Source organism: Dipodomys spectabilis, unplaced genomic scaffold (genome assembly GCF_019054845.1).
Source record: "Dipodomys spectabilis isolate Male_0828 unplaced genomic scaffold, ASM1905484v1 ptg000089l, whole genome shotgun sequence".
Taxonomy (NCBI): domain Eukaryota; kingdom Metazoa; phylum Chordata; class Mammalia; order Rodentia; family Heteromyidae; genus Dipodomys; species Dipodomys spectabilis.
The window spans coordinates 12,334,151-12,348,605 of NW_024870766.1; the positions used below are offsets into that span (position 1 = coordinate 12,334,151).

The 14,455-nt window shown below is 33.8% G+C and overlaps 1 protein-coding gene across 1 annotated transcript in view; it reads right to left on the bottom strand.

The window, feature by feature from the left end:
- The window catches only part of Cd36 (CD36 molecule), a 53,915-nt gene extending 41,112 nt beyond the window's left edge, over window positions 1–12,803 (bottom strand). Inside the window, exon 1 of the mRNA XM_042684567.1 lies at window positions 12,717–12,803. The gene's annotated coding sequence lies outside the window, so the exon portion shown is untranslated. The remainder of the gene's footprint in view (window positions 1–12,716) is intronic.
- Window positions 12,804–14,455: the final 1,652 nt, after the last annotated feature.

Sequence of the window (14,455 nt, forward strand, 5' to 3'; positions counted from 1 at the left end):
TTAAGTGAAGTAAGCCAGACCCAAAGAAACATAGGTCCCATGGTTTCCCTAATAACTAGTGTACATCTAGGATAAATTTACCTCTTTTTTAAATGATGAGACAACATATCATTTGGCAAGTCACGGAGACCTGGTTTGAACTCTGATGTTGCTGAGTTTTATTGAAGTGAAGTAACTACTCACATTTTACTTCGTTCTCATGTATAATGGGTAAAAATTTTGAGGCAATGTTTTGATCCATGAATACCTTGTGAAATGATTGTCACAATCAAACTGACATAGCCATTGCTCTTTTTTTTTTTTTTCAATTGTGGGGCCTGAGCTCTTCAGCTTAAGGCTAGCGCTCTACCACTTGAGCCACAGTGCCACTTTCTGCTTATGTGGTGCTGAGGAATCGAACCCAGGGCCTCAGGCATGCAAGACAAGCACTCTACACTGAGCCACCTTCCCAGCCCCTGCTCCTATTTTCTTAAAAAAAATACATACAAAACAAAATAACAATGATACCCACAGGACAGTATATTGGAAACGAACTTTACAACTTTGGGTGGGGGTGGGATGGGGTGGGGTGGGGGAAGGGATAGTGGGGCAATAACCAAGGAAGGGATAACTATGAATGTGCTCATTGCCTTGCTCATGTAACTGTAACCCCTCCGTACAGCATCCTTACAATATAGAAACATTTTATAAAAGAGCTAAGCAATTAATTTAGAAAAATGGCTAAACAAGGCTAGTAGTTACAACAGTCAAAAGGAGCCTTATCTGCTAGCCACCTAAGCAGTACTTCTCTGCCCCCGCAACCCCCTTTCCTGGACACCTCATCCCTTGTTTTCCCTTCTACTTTGTTTCTAACAGATCACCTATTTCTGCTGCCAAACTCAACAATTGAGATTTTAGTCCCTTCTCCGAACCTACTAGAATGGTGTGTCCATGAAACAGGGAACATGTCTGCTTAGCTCACTTCAGAGACTCCACAGCACAGAACAGGCTCTTATTGGCTAATCAAAGGACTGAATGAACACTCTCAGTAACTATAATAATAATTAATAATAATAATAATAATAATAATATTTTAAAAGGAGAATTAACTCCAGTAGTAGGCTGTTATGCTGCTTATTCATATCATGGGTATACAATTCTTCACTACGTTTGTGAATTGGCCCAAGTCTGAATTAGGCATTCATTATTTCCTGAATGTATGACTCTTTGGCATCTACATGATAGTTTTAGCCACAGTGGCACGTTCTTCACAAAGCCACTGTAAAGATAAATAAGAGTGATAACATGGGCTTGGCATTGGGCGAAGCATAGATTTTGTTTATTAAAAAACTTAGTTATTACTAATATAATAAGCAATATTTTATTTTAGAAAATGTATAAAATAAATCAAGAAAGATGAAAAATTACAGGAAAATGAAACATGTCCTGCTTTGACTCCTTGAAGTAAACAAGAACTGTTCCTTGAAGTAACCAAGGAATAGAATCAGTAACCTAGTTAGATAATGTTAACTACCACAGTAACTTAATGCAAGCATGTATATGATATAAAATATATCCAAACAATGATTTCTGTAATTTTTCATATTACATGGCTTGAAAGTATTTCAAGCCATTATGAATAGAGTTTGTTCCTGTGTCAAAATCTTATATAATGAATGAGATACTGTTTCTTACCAGTCTCATATTTATTATGAAGATCATTATTTTTTTTCAAATTCACTTTTCTTACAAAAACTATGCAAAACTTTCTCATACATATAAACTCTATTTATTGAGTTGTCTAGGATTGTGTGTAAGTTTTTTAGGTAGAGAACATTTTAGTAATTTTTAATTCTCACATATAGACAACAATGTGTGAGAAGGGCTGTCTAAATCATTCACATTGGTTTAGACTGAGCAATGAGTTTAAAAGACATGCTGGCTAGGCACCGGTGGCTCATGCCTGTAATCCTAGCTCCTCAGGAGGCTGAGATCTGAGGATCGTGGTTCAAAGCCAGTCCGGGTAGGAAAGACCATGAGACTCCTATCTCCAATAAACCACTAGAACCCCAGAAGTGGTGCTGTAGCTCAAGTGGTAAAACGCTTGCCTTGAGCTGAAGAGCTGAGGGACAGTGCCCAAGCTTAGAGTTCAAGCCCCATAAGTGACAAAAAAAAAAAATGCATGCTGATTTTTCATTGTTATTGTAAACAGCTGAGTGAGGCTAATGAATTTTCTGAATTATATTAGCCATTTTTTTCCATTAAAACATTTCTAACATTCTTGTTCACTTTTTCTAGAGGTTAGTTTGTAAGGAAATAGTCAGACCTCTGACCACTGACCTTTTAATACTTGACCATTTATAGTGCTTACTGTATGTTGAAATTTTAAAAAAATACTTTATTTCATTAACTTCCAGTCACTCCCTTTTAAGTTTGTGTCATGTTTTGAATGACTTCCTTCACTTTGAGAATGTGGAAAATATGATTTCCCTTAGCAATTTTAAGGTTTAGGAAAATTATCATCATATTGTTTCAGATAAGCTGACTATAAGAATACAAGTAGAATATAAGTTGAGTAACACAAATATTGAGACATCAGATGCATTACAAAAGATCTATAAGAAGTGTGACATGTACCTCAAGTTCTAATCTCAGCCTTATTCAAGAAGTTTTGAAACTAAGCACAACAGAATAATTTATTTCTGATGTCTTGTCAAAGAGGAAAGTTATAAAGAGTCTATTTTCTCAAGTTGAACATCAAGTCATATGGTAAACAACTTAAAAATGTAGTTATATGATAGTATTGATAGCAAAATATAGTATCTAACGTTTTGTTTTTAGAATTTGAATCATTATTTCCTGTGTGTAGTTCAAGTAAAACATATCAGTACAATATGTATTATAACTCTAGATTGTATAGTAAGCAAAAATTTGCAATTGATGAAGATGATGATAAAAAGCTAACACATCTTAGATGCTTACTATCTATAAAATATTGAAGTATCTTTATGTATTCCTTTATTAACCAATTGAAGTATCCCGCTAGTCTCTTTAGTTAATTTTTTGTAGTAACCCAATGAGTATTTACTAAACAGGGTTAAAACTCAGACTGACAAAAGAACCCATATTCTTTTCTTGAAAATTAAGATGAATATGCAATCAACTGATAACTCATTTTACATATTCTTTTCAAAATATTTGTATACAATGAACATATATTTTAAGTAACAATATTTCACAGAGAGAAAATTTCATGTACACATGAAAACAATCAAGAGTGAGCATATCCTGGAGAAAGGAATTAACAAAATCACTTTGAGATCAAGTGAAAGATTCCAATCTTGTTGCTGGTGGCTCATGCCTACAGGCTGAGATCTGAGGATCTTGGTTTGAAGCTAACCTATGGAGAAAAGATTGACTCTTATCTCCAATTATCCACTTATAAGCCTGAAATTGAAATATGATTCAAATGGTAGATGTGCCAATTATCCTTGAGCAAAAAGCCAAGTCAGATCAGGAGGCCTGAGGTCAAGCCTCAGTTCTGGCACACATACACAAAGTCAGACTCCATTCTACTGAGCCAGAAATTATCTCAAAGCATTAGTTGCCAGTGCAAAACTAAGAAAAAAATATTTATTTAATTCTTAGAAATAACAATGGAGATTTATTCATACCTATTTTCTCACATATATGTCCATGTTTATGTATCAGATAGGAACATAGATTTAGTTTATTATTATTACTTGATATCTTTAAACTAATAAGATATTCTATCTGTCTTGCATAGTAAGGAAGGATGCTACATGTGAAAATAAACATATATACATACATGCAAATTTTAAAAGGAAATATTAAATAGTACAAGAGTATAATGGAATACCAAGAAAGTGTTGAAAATTTAAATGGAGATTGTTAACATCATTTTAAAGGACTGTTCAAGGATATTTTTAAAAGTGCAGATGATTGAGATAAAGTTTAGTCACAAACCACCACAGTTCAATGAATCAAGAGATAGGGTGGCATATTGCCTTAGAAATAAAGAATGACCTTACAAATATGTTGAAAGAAGCAAAGTGGGGATCGGTGTGTAAAGGAGAAATTAAACAGGAAACTCTAAGTGTTTGTGGACAGTTCTTATGTGGGCATGGTGAGGTCAATATGTAAATTTCATACAGCACACACACACACACACACACACACACACACACACACACGCACACACATACACACACCCCAAAAAAAGGTGTTAGATCAAATTCTTAGGTCAACAGTTTTTCTTCTCTAGAAGAAAAAAATAAAGTCAAAGTTGAAATTATGCTATGAAACTCAAGGAAATGTTAGCACCAGCACAATTTGTCAGAGAAATTATCTTTATATAGAAGGTAGAAATTTATTAGAAGAAAGAACAAAAATATCCAAGTAATAAAATAACTAAGCACCTAAGTATGATATGTTGGAACAGGAGGAAAAGTCCTGGCAGGCACTCATAAAACACTAAGCTTAAAAATATTATAAGAAAAATTACTCAATTAATTTAAATATTTATAGGGCAGAAAGACATTTTATTGTAGTTGAAAGTAGAATAGATTTGAATGCTGAGAGATATAAGATACCCAGACTAGAATAAAGTTTAATATATAGGTTAGTGGGCTGGGAAGGTGGCTCAGTGGTAGAGTGCTTGCCTTGCATACATGAGGCCCTGGGCTCGATTCCTCAGCACCACATAAGCAGAAAAGGCCAGAAGTGGTGCTGTGGCTCAAGTGGTAGAGCACTAGCCTTGAGCTGAAGAGCTGAGGGACAGTGTCCAGGCCCAGAGTTCAGACTCCATGACTGGCAAATAAAAAAGGGTAAGAAAAACTAGTTTACAGATAATGGCTCTTAGCTTGGACAAAACATTATGTTATAAAAAATTTTTAATCTGCTTATAGACAGTCACCTTTGTATTCAAACAAAGGTTTATAATCCTTAAGAGCATGATATGACTTAGTGACTTTATTTTATTTAATAAATATCAAATACTCACAAAGTTTGCCTTTTAAACCTTATTGACATTTGCACCATTTGAAATCTAATGTTTAAAGACACATAACAGGAGCTTTAGCTTTCTGAAAGAGTTAAAAATCACACACAGACACAAACACACATACCCTCACACACATATACACACCCACATTCACAGAGTTTCAAGGGATGAAGAAGCACACCTAATCAGATTTATTTGTAAACTACGGAGATTGTTTCTAAGAAGTATAAAGCATAACAAAAGCTTATTTCAAAAATACCACCACAGAGAAAATAATATACCCCTCCTTTTTTGTTTTGTGAATGGGGCATTATGATCCTCTTGCCTGGTAGTTTGACAGTTCAAAGAAACATTTGGCACAAGTCCTACATTTGTGTGACACAGCAGCTCTTACTAGTGGTTATAAAACCACCTGTGAACTAAAACAAAGGAGGGGGTAACAATGTTCGACAAGAAAACGTACTCATTACCTTACTCATGTAATTGTAGCCTCTCTGTACAGCATCTTTACAATAAAATATTTTTTATAAAAACCACCTACAAAAAGCCACAGTGAAATCAAAACCTTATTTTCCAGTTGTTTTGTTAATAGCCATAAATACAAAAGAAACTCTTCTTGGTGCAGCCTGAGTTTCTGTTTTGCAAGAGACCAGCAGTGTGGCTTGGAGTGCTTCACAAACTAAATCTTAAGGATATTTTGAAACATACTCAACATTTTCTTAAGAATCCATAGCATTTAAATTGAGAGCAATTTTTTTTTACTAAATGTGTTTTTTGGTTTAAAAAAGGCATCATATAATACTTTGCAAAATGTACATAAATATGTACATTTATGTACCACTAGTATATCAATGCTCACTATATATAGACACACACAAGGTGTATATCATATGAAACTTTCAAAGGCAAATGCTTTTTCTAGAAATGTGATAAAATGTTTACATTGTTTTATTTAAGTCATAGTTGGATAACTTGTTTTGAGAAAAAATTAGAACCAACTCTGAAGAAAAAGTAGCAGATTATTTTATAATGTGTGTGGTAGATATCTTATAAAGTCAGAATAATTCAAAATTACTGAAGTGTCTCAGTTGTCCTAGGTATGTCTTTATGAAAACTGATTACTTCCTTGGAAAAAAAAGAAAAGAAATCACAAATTTACAGAGCAGGTGTGAGAAGAGAGAGGAGAGATGAGAGAGAGAGAGAGAGAGAGAGAAAGACAGAGACAGAGGGAAGGGAAAGAGACAGAGAGGGAGGGAGACAGGGGGAGAATATGACATTCACTTTGGATCTCCACATAATGTTTTGAATAGTAGAGAAGTTTAACTTACCTATTAAATTGCATTTTAGCCCTGATAGTTCAGGAACACCATTAAAATCTGCTTCACAATATGGAGGCATGACAATGGTTAAAGTACTTTATCTTGTGAGCTGCATAGAAAAACTCTTCTATTGCTGTTAGTTTGAAGTGTCTTGAAATCTTGTCTTTATGCCCGTGTCTATTAACCTCCTTGTTCTCCATTCAACAAGCCAAGGCTTCACGTGTTTATTGTGACTGTTCTCTTTCATGTTCATGGATATAACTTTTCTCCTATCCTGGTTATGGAATCTCCATTGGTATGGAATGTTATCCTCAGATGATTCTACTAGTCCTGCTATTTATACTGGTTGATTAGCATGGAAGTCCTCAGGGACTTCTAAGACACAAGTTCTTTCTCTGCCTGTAGCTCACTGTTGTTGCTAGAAAACTATCCTACTCCATGATGTCTCTTTTTAGTGGGTAGAGATGTAAATGTGAAGTGAGATGCGGACACCATCTGAATATGTTTTATCAAGTAAAAATTTGAGGTGAAACAAATTTATAAAACATGCAAGTCATTTCATGAAACTCCAAATTAAAAGCCATTAAACATTCCCATTTCCTGAGATATGGGAAAATACCACCATTTTTATAGCATTTTCAGTTTCCTTTCTTTCTTTCTTTAACTCTACTATATTTATTGGATCTTGATTTATTTTTACCACTTGATGTTTGATTTCCATTTTAGTTATATGTATTTTTATGTTATTTATTAAATATATGTTTTATGTAATATAGTTACATATGCATTTGAATTGCATCAAAATTAACATGTCATTCTGCACACAAAAGCACAGATTATTGCCTGAATTAGAAGAAACAAAGAGTTCATATGATTTGTGATGTACTTGTTTCAGCTAAGTAACATGGCCTCTTATGGTAGTTCAATACACAGTACACAAAATAATTTATACCAAACTGAAACTTTTTCTACCACTTATTCTCTTTTTTTTTTTGGGGGGGGGGGTCCAGTCATGGGGCCTGAACTCTGGGCCTGGGCGCTGTCCCTCAGCTCTTCAGCTCAAGGCCAGTGCTCTACCACCTGAGCTACAGCGCCACTTCCGGCTTTTTTCTTTTTTCTTGTGTGGTGCTGAGGAATCGAACCCAGGGCCTCATGCAAGGCAAGCGCTCTACCACTGAGCCACCTTCCCAGCCCCCACTTATTCTCTTAACTTTGTATTTACTAGTCTATAGTAGAAAATGATTGACATTCTTTTTTTTTTTTGGTTGTGGGGCTTGAACTCTGGGTTTGGGTGCTCAGCTCTTCAGTTCAAGGCGAGCACCACTTCCGGTTTTCTAGTGGTTTATTGGAGATAAGAGTCTCATGGACTTTCTTGCCCGGCTGGCTTTGAACCCGGATCCTCAGATCTCAGCCTCCTGAGTAGCTAGGATTATAGGCATGAGCAACCATCACCCAGCATGATTGACATTGTTGAATTGATTAAAATTCAAACAATGAAAACTAAATATGATTCGTGTTATTTATTGAACATTCTTTGGTTTGTTTGCCAGATTGTTTGGGACTAGAGAAAAATCCTGTGTTGATTATTTCTTTAAAGTATTTTGGTGCAAAGCAATCACTTAGAATACCTTTTTCTTTTCATTCTGTAGTGACTACCATTGAAGACTGTTAATATCCATCCAATTGTACACAAATAAAATTTAAAATAAAAATAGGCAATGACTATTTTAGATTAATATGATGTATGAAATGTTAAAGATGTTTCAAGAATTTGCTTTCATGTGTAAAGATAACACATAATCAATAAATTTGACTAAGTTTATCCATTGTGGTAGAATAAATCTCATTTTTTAAGGTGTACATCTGCCTAAGTTTTCTTAAAAATAAGATGGTAATATCTCCTTTCCCTTTAACATCTAGGTTCTTTGAGTAATAGCAAGCATCTTGGATTCCCAAAACCACAGATCACCTGGTGATTTCTAAGGCTGCCTTTTTGCACTAACTATAGAAGCAAAATATCATAGCTTGTCACTGTCTTCTGATATGCCGTTTCACAATGATCATGCTTCTACAAATGCCAATGTTCTATTTAATCATTTCTTGTGGTTAGTAAAATAGGAGTGTAATACTACATATTATCTCTCAAACAGTTATGAAAACAATGCTACTGTGCTATCTTTGCTGGCAAGTTATTTTCTGTCCACTTTCTTTGATCCAGTTCCTGCCACTATGGATAAGAATTAAGACATATATTGTTGTATTTCTAGGTACTCAAAGACAGCCAGCCTGGGTCAAAGTACCCTAATACAGGAGGACCAAGTAAACCTTTGTATTGACTCAGCTGATTTAGGCTGAAAGTATATGAAGTGATTCTGAGCTCTTATGTAAGCACATAAACTTTAGATCACATCTCTTTAAAAAAAGTAAATATGCAAACAAAGTTTTCTCTTAGAGTAGGCAAGAAACATGACTTCAAAGTGATTCCTGTTTTGAATCATTTTGGAAAAAAATAAAATTGTACTCATGTGGTAATGTTTCCAATACTATATGCAGCAAATATTAACAATATTAAATATTAAAAATATTAATACAAAGCAAATATGATATCATATAACTCTATGTGGTATCCTGCCCACAGAAGAAGGTCTTTAAAAATTCCATTTACATTGTATTTGTTCTTTTCTGAGTAACACAGGGGAAGATTACACCATATCAAATTTTTATAATGTACTTACCTGAAAGTATATTTATAGGTTTTATCATCACATCCTAAATTTTATGGAACTGACAGATAATTTGGGATTCAATATTGATTGAATTATTGTAAACTAAACTAAAGGATAAGTAACACATGACAGATTTAAAAAAAAGACACAAGAGGTATCTGGGCCTTTTCAAGTTACTTGATATCAAGTTTAAAAGGCTGGTGGTTTTCCAGTACTGTGGCAGGCATGACACATGCAATGTCAAAAAGAACAGATGGAATTGCTCTGTATAAAAATTGAAATGTATAAAACAGATATATCATCTAGTTTTCCTATATTCAAAAATATTCTTATGAACAACATTAGCATTTATTATATTATTGTAGTTCACAAATGACATGTTCCTCCTCAGCTTTTCACAAACATTTTCAATGATCCAAAGCAGTTGTGCTATGTGTCCATTATCACTAATACACAGACATCTTGATTAAAATGATTTTTTAGTTACTAAAAGGATTTAATAATTTTCCAAATAATAAGTAATGAACAACTAACAAGTAGTTGTACCACATTGTTTCCATTGGTCTACTATAATTCCTTTCCATATAAATAGTTGTATCATGTTGTTTCCATTTGCCTATTGTATTTCCTTTCCATGCTCATGAATATTTATTCTCTTTTTTAAATGTACAAGACTGGGACTTGAACTTGCCACTTTTGCTCATTGGTTATCACTCTACCAACTGAGCCACAACTCCAACCTCTGAATTTTTATTTTCTACAAGCCAATTTCCTATCTAATACCTGAACACACTCATGTCTTAATAATGTCCTGTGAAAAATAGAGACAAACTGCATTATTGACTCTCAAGAGAATCTTGAATATGGTGAACTCTTAAATATCAAAACAAAATGTATAAATGCCAAAACCCTGGAGAGAAGAACAATAAATACAGCCTTGTATTATTCTTGTCTCAGGAGAGACTACTTGCTTTAGTATTAACTGTGATAAACACCAAGTTGGAATTAATAGGGAAATAACATAAATACAGCACTCACATATACAGAGAATAGGGAAGATTTTAGCTCACATACAGGACAAATATGTAAATCATTAAAAATTGTTTTTAAAATCTAAAAGCATGACTAACATCAGCCTGAGTAAAATCAATGTAAATGAACAGGAGCCAGAAGCTCTTGAAGAAGAGCAAGTTCTCTGATATCTCTTTAATGACTTCAAAATGTGTTTTCCAGATCAAATCTGTTTTGAATATATTCATTGTCCATTACATGGAATATTATTTTAAACATAAGATTATGAGACAAGATTTATATGATCTACAAAGAAGGAGTTAGTAATAAAATATCATTATAGTACATAGATATATAGATTATTTACATAGAAATATTAATATGAAACATATTTACAAACCTTTTACTTAGCACATATTCACCAATAAAAATATACTGTCCTAGTTTTGCTTTCTTATGATTTTTATCTAATACAAAATATATCTGTGTATATCTATACACACACTTATATATGTATAGATATGATAGAAGCCAGCCCACATCATGATTTGAAATAAACATACATGCAGAAATTAAGCTTAGCTTTTGTGTAGTTAAAATCTATTAGAATTATTATTTTCTAAGTTGTTTAAATCATATTATTATGTCACTTAGCTTGATTGCAAAAGAATAAAAATATAGATAGAAAGGATTATCTGAATATTCTTACCAGCAAACTATAGAGAGTACAAGGCCAGCTAAGTTAGCTTTGCATTCACTGATAAATTGTGTTGCCATAGCAAGCCTATAGTCACTGGTTTCTAAGCAACCCAAGACTCCACAGACTGAAGATACTTAGGACTCCACTGATCTTTTATCATCTCTAAAGAACAAACATAAACACCATGGTACCGAACTTAATGGAGGATTTCTTGACTATGCAGAAAAGCAATGACCTTGTACAGACACCAGTCCCTGTATTAAATGATGCTAATACTTGTACTGAGAAATCATTTGAAAACTCACAGCTCTAAGTCAATAAAGTTGAGTACAGAAAATGGTCAGTATTTATGTTGGGCAAACAGATATTTGTTGAATGAATAAACAAGAAGCAGTATATAATGTGATTCTCCAGAGATGGTCATTTGCATAACGCTAGAATGAATAAACGTCTTTAAAATTGATAAAATATATTTTCTATAGCATGACTATCTATTATGTTATTTTTTTCTGTATAAAGTAATTATAATTTTGGCAATCTACATTAATGTAGTAATTGCCTGATATCTTTTGTGCGGGAATATTTGATTAAATGCCATGATTATGGTATTACAGATGCTCTAGAATACTGAGTAACAACATTAACCACTCAAGTTGCAAGTAGAATTGCATAGGTCTTTGTACAAAAACCAAAGCCATAATTTTTTGAATGAACATGGGTAGCCTTTCTTATTGCAATCTGTAAGCATATTTTTCAGCACTCCATGATCCTTCATCCTGTCCACTGAGGCAAACAACTCCCTTCTGTGTGTGTTTTTAATCCCCGAGGCTACATTTCCAGTTATTTACAATAATCACAATGAAGTTAATGCATACAAATATTATTTGTTCCTACAGAAGACTATGTCATAATGCAAGTCTCAAATAAAACCCCAGTAAAAGGAATATTTTATATATAAAATATATAATATACATAAAATAGATACATTTCACTTGCTTCATGGAAGGCAATTGTTCTGATAATCTCTACAAGTAGATTCAGCTTCAGTGAGTGCCTTTTATAAAAATTTAGATTACCATGGAAAATACTTTGGGGACAATTTACAAATTGAAATGGGCACTTACTCAATGGTTAATGTTTTGTGTTATTTTACATACCTTATTATTAGCTGTTATATCACAGATTCAGGAGCACAAGTCAGCATTGAAGTCTGATAACCAAATTCTCCAACTTGAGGTTAAAATAAAATTGCAAAATCCTCTCTTAAATAAGCCACAGAAGTCACCTGTTGACCAGCACCAAGCCAGGAATGCCAGCAATGGAGACTGTCTCTGTGACCTCTATTTGTTAATGTTGTCCATCTAAAGCAAGGGAGAATAAATTCTCCCTGCAATATTGGGAAGATAACCAACTCTACCTTAAAAATGTTAACACAAGTTAGAACATAGTCATGTTCAGGTAGAACATCGCTATCTGTAATTTAACATTCTTTCTGGAATATGCATACCCTTAAGCATAAAACATCATTATACGTGAATATTCTCCTTTTCAGATGATTTCCCTATTAATTTATCCCTTGATTGTTGTATGTACATAGACATCAGTATGTTGGGGGATTTAAATAATTTCAAATTTTTTTTAGTGTTTTCCCTCTTTTCACACTAATACAGACATTACTGGCAGGACCGCAATAAAATTGCTGCACCTGACCATGCATTCTCTTGATTTTCTATGCAAACACTTATTTCAAAGTTACAGACAGAATAATTGCCTGAATGCCTCTAATACCCCACCTATTTTACTCTTTGAAAGAAAGAAGAAATCCAAATACACCCTGAACTCTGCAAGAACAAAGCAAAATTTAGATCACAGTAAGAACTTTTAGTATTTCAGGTACTAGTCTTGCCTGCTAAATGTTTAAGTTAGATAACTTTCAGATATGACACAGACATAATTACCAGTTTGAAGTCCGTTGAAAAAGCTGGTTGGAAGAGCACAGAGCAGCAGCAATGACTCCAGTTGTGTTTGCTCTAAGTGCTTAGGTCAAATCACTGCTCTATACCCACAGCTCCACCTCTAACTATCCAAGAATGGTTATGGAATTTTGATTGACAGTCCAGTGTGGCAATTGAGCTGCTAAACCTGCTGTAAACTCTGCATTTAGTGTTTGTAACTTGTCCAGTTTGAAAATGAGCTGCTATTTACCCTGCGTCTTTCCTTTTAAAAAAGAAACAATTACTCTCTAACGTTTAAAAGAACACAGCAGCAGTCTCTCTCTTGGGATATCTCTGCTTACTTTCTCATGACAATTCCTTTGGGTGTCTTCATTTTATGTCTTGGTGGTAGGACTCTATTCTCATTAATCACATCACTGCACATGCATTCTTCTTTGGGATGAGAAATTATACACTGATGGTTTTGGGAAAGGGTCCTGTCTATTAGCAACAGCAATGATACTCTTTTGCATAGAAGAGAACAAAGATGGCAATATTTGATGAGTATAGTATTCTCACTATTGTAATACCATATATTATCTCTGTATGTGTGTGTGTATATATATATATAAACAAATTTAAACAAAGGAATTATTCTCTAGAAAAATAAGGGCATTGAAGGTGCTAAAGGAGGCTTTCCCCACATAATTTGAGGCAGTATCTCTCCAGAACCACATGCATCCTCATATTTCAAACAATATATTAAGTGTATCTATGTCCTGCAGTTATTCTTTTTTTAATTAATAAGTTTTTTATTGTGAAAATACCATACAGAAGGGTTACAATTACATGGGCAAGGTAATGAGTGCATTTCATACCAAGCATGTTGCCTCCTTCTTTGTTTCCCCTTATCATCCCTGCCCTCCCCCAACCATGCCTGTGGTATGAACGGAAGCACTTTTGTGAAAAACATCTACCAACTACAGTTTTCCAAGACCCAAATTGGAAATGTTTCACTGTCCACCTGTTGGGTTTACAGCAGTTCGAGCATGGGTTATCTGTGGTTAGCTCATTAAGTATATATTGCAGATACACTGGTTGAAGCTATTTATACAAATAAGCCAACCCATAGTTGGATCTTTGGAAACTCTCTTTGTTTAGAAACAGTTTGGAGGAGCTTCTTTCCTATACACAGAAGACAATTCCAATAAAAAAAAAACTCACAGGGAGAAGACCACAAAGCTTCTTGACTAACAAGGAAGTCATATATGTTCAGATATAAATAGGGCTGACTCACAAACCAAGCATTTTTTTTTGTCTACTTCAGTGTGTGATACAGTTCTTCTCTGTGTGTGATACCTTTCATATTGTTAGAATATGTTAGGATTTTTCTAATTCTGGTTATTTTAACAAGAGAGGCTTCAGGAACCCAAGGAGTTAGAAACACTTGTTCTAAATTATCTTAATGGTTATATTAAAAACCCTCAAGCAAAGTATTGTTTACTTGTTCTCACTATAAGTCTGTTTCCTGTACTTTTAACTTTATTTAAACTTCTTTTACCCCCACGTTCTGTCTTATATAAGGAACTGTTGTAATTTATTTTTTAATGTGTATCATAATTCTTTGTTCTTCAATAATTCCATTCAACCTAATAGTAGCTTCCTGAGTAATTTTAATCATTTATACATTATGATTTATATATGATGTTATTAGTGCTATATTACTAGCATGAAGATAAGATTTTAAAACTTTCAGATTACAT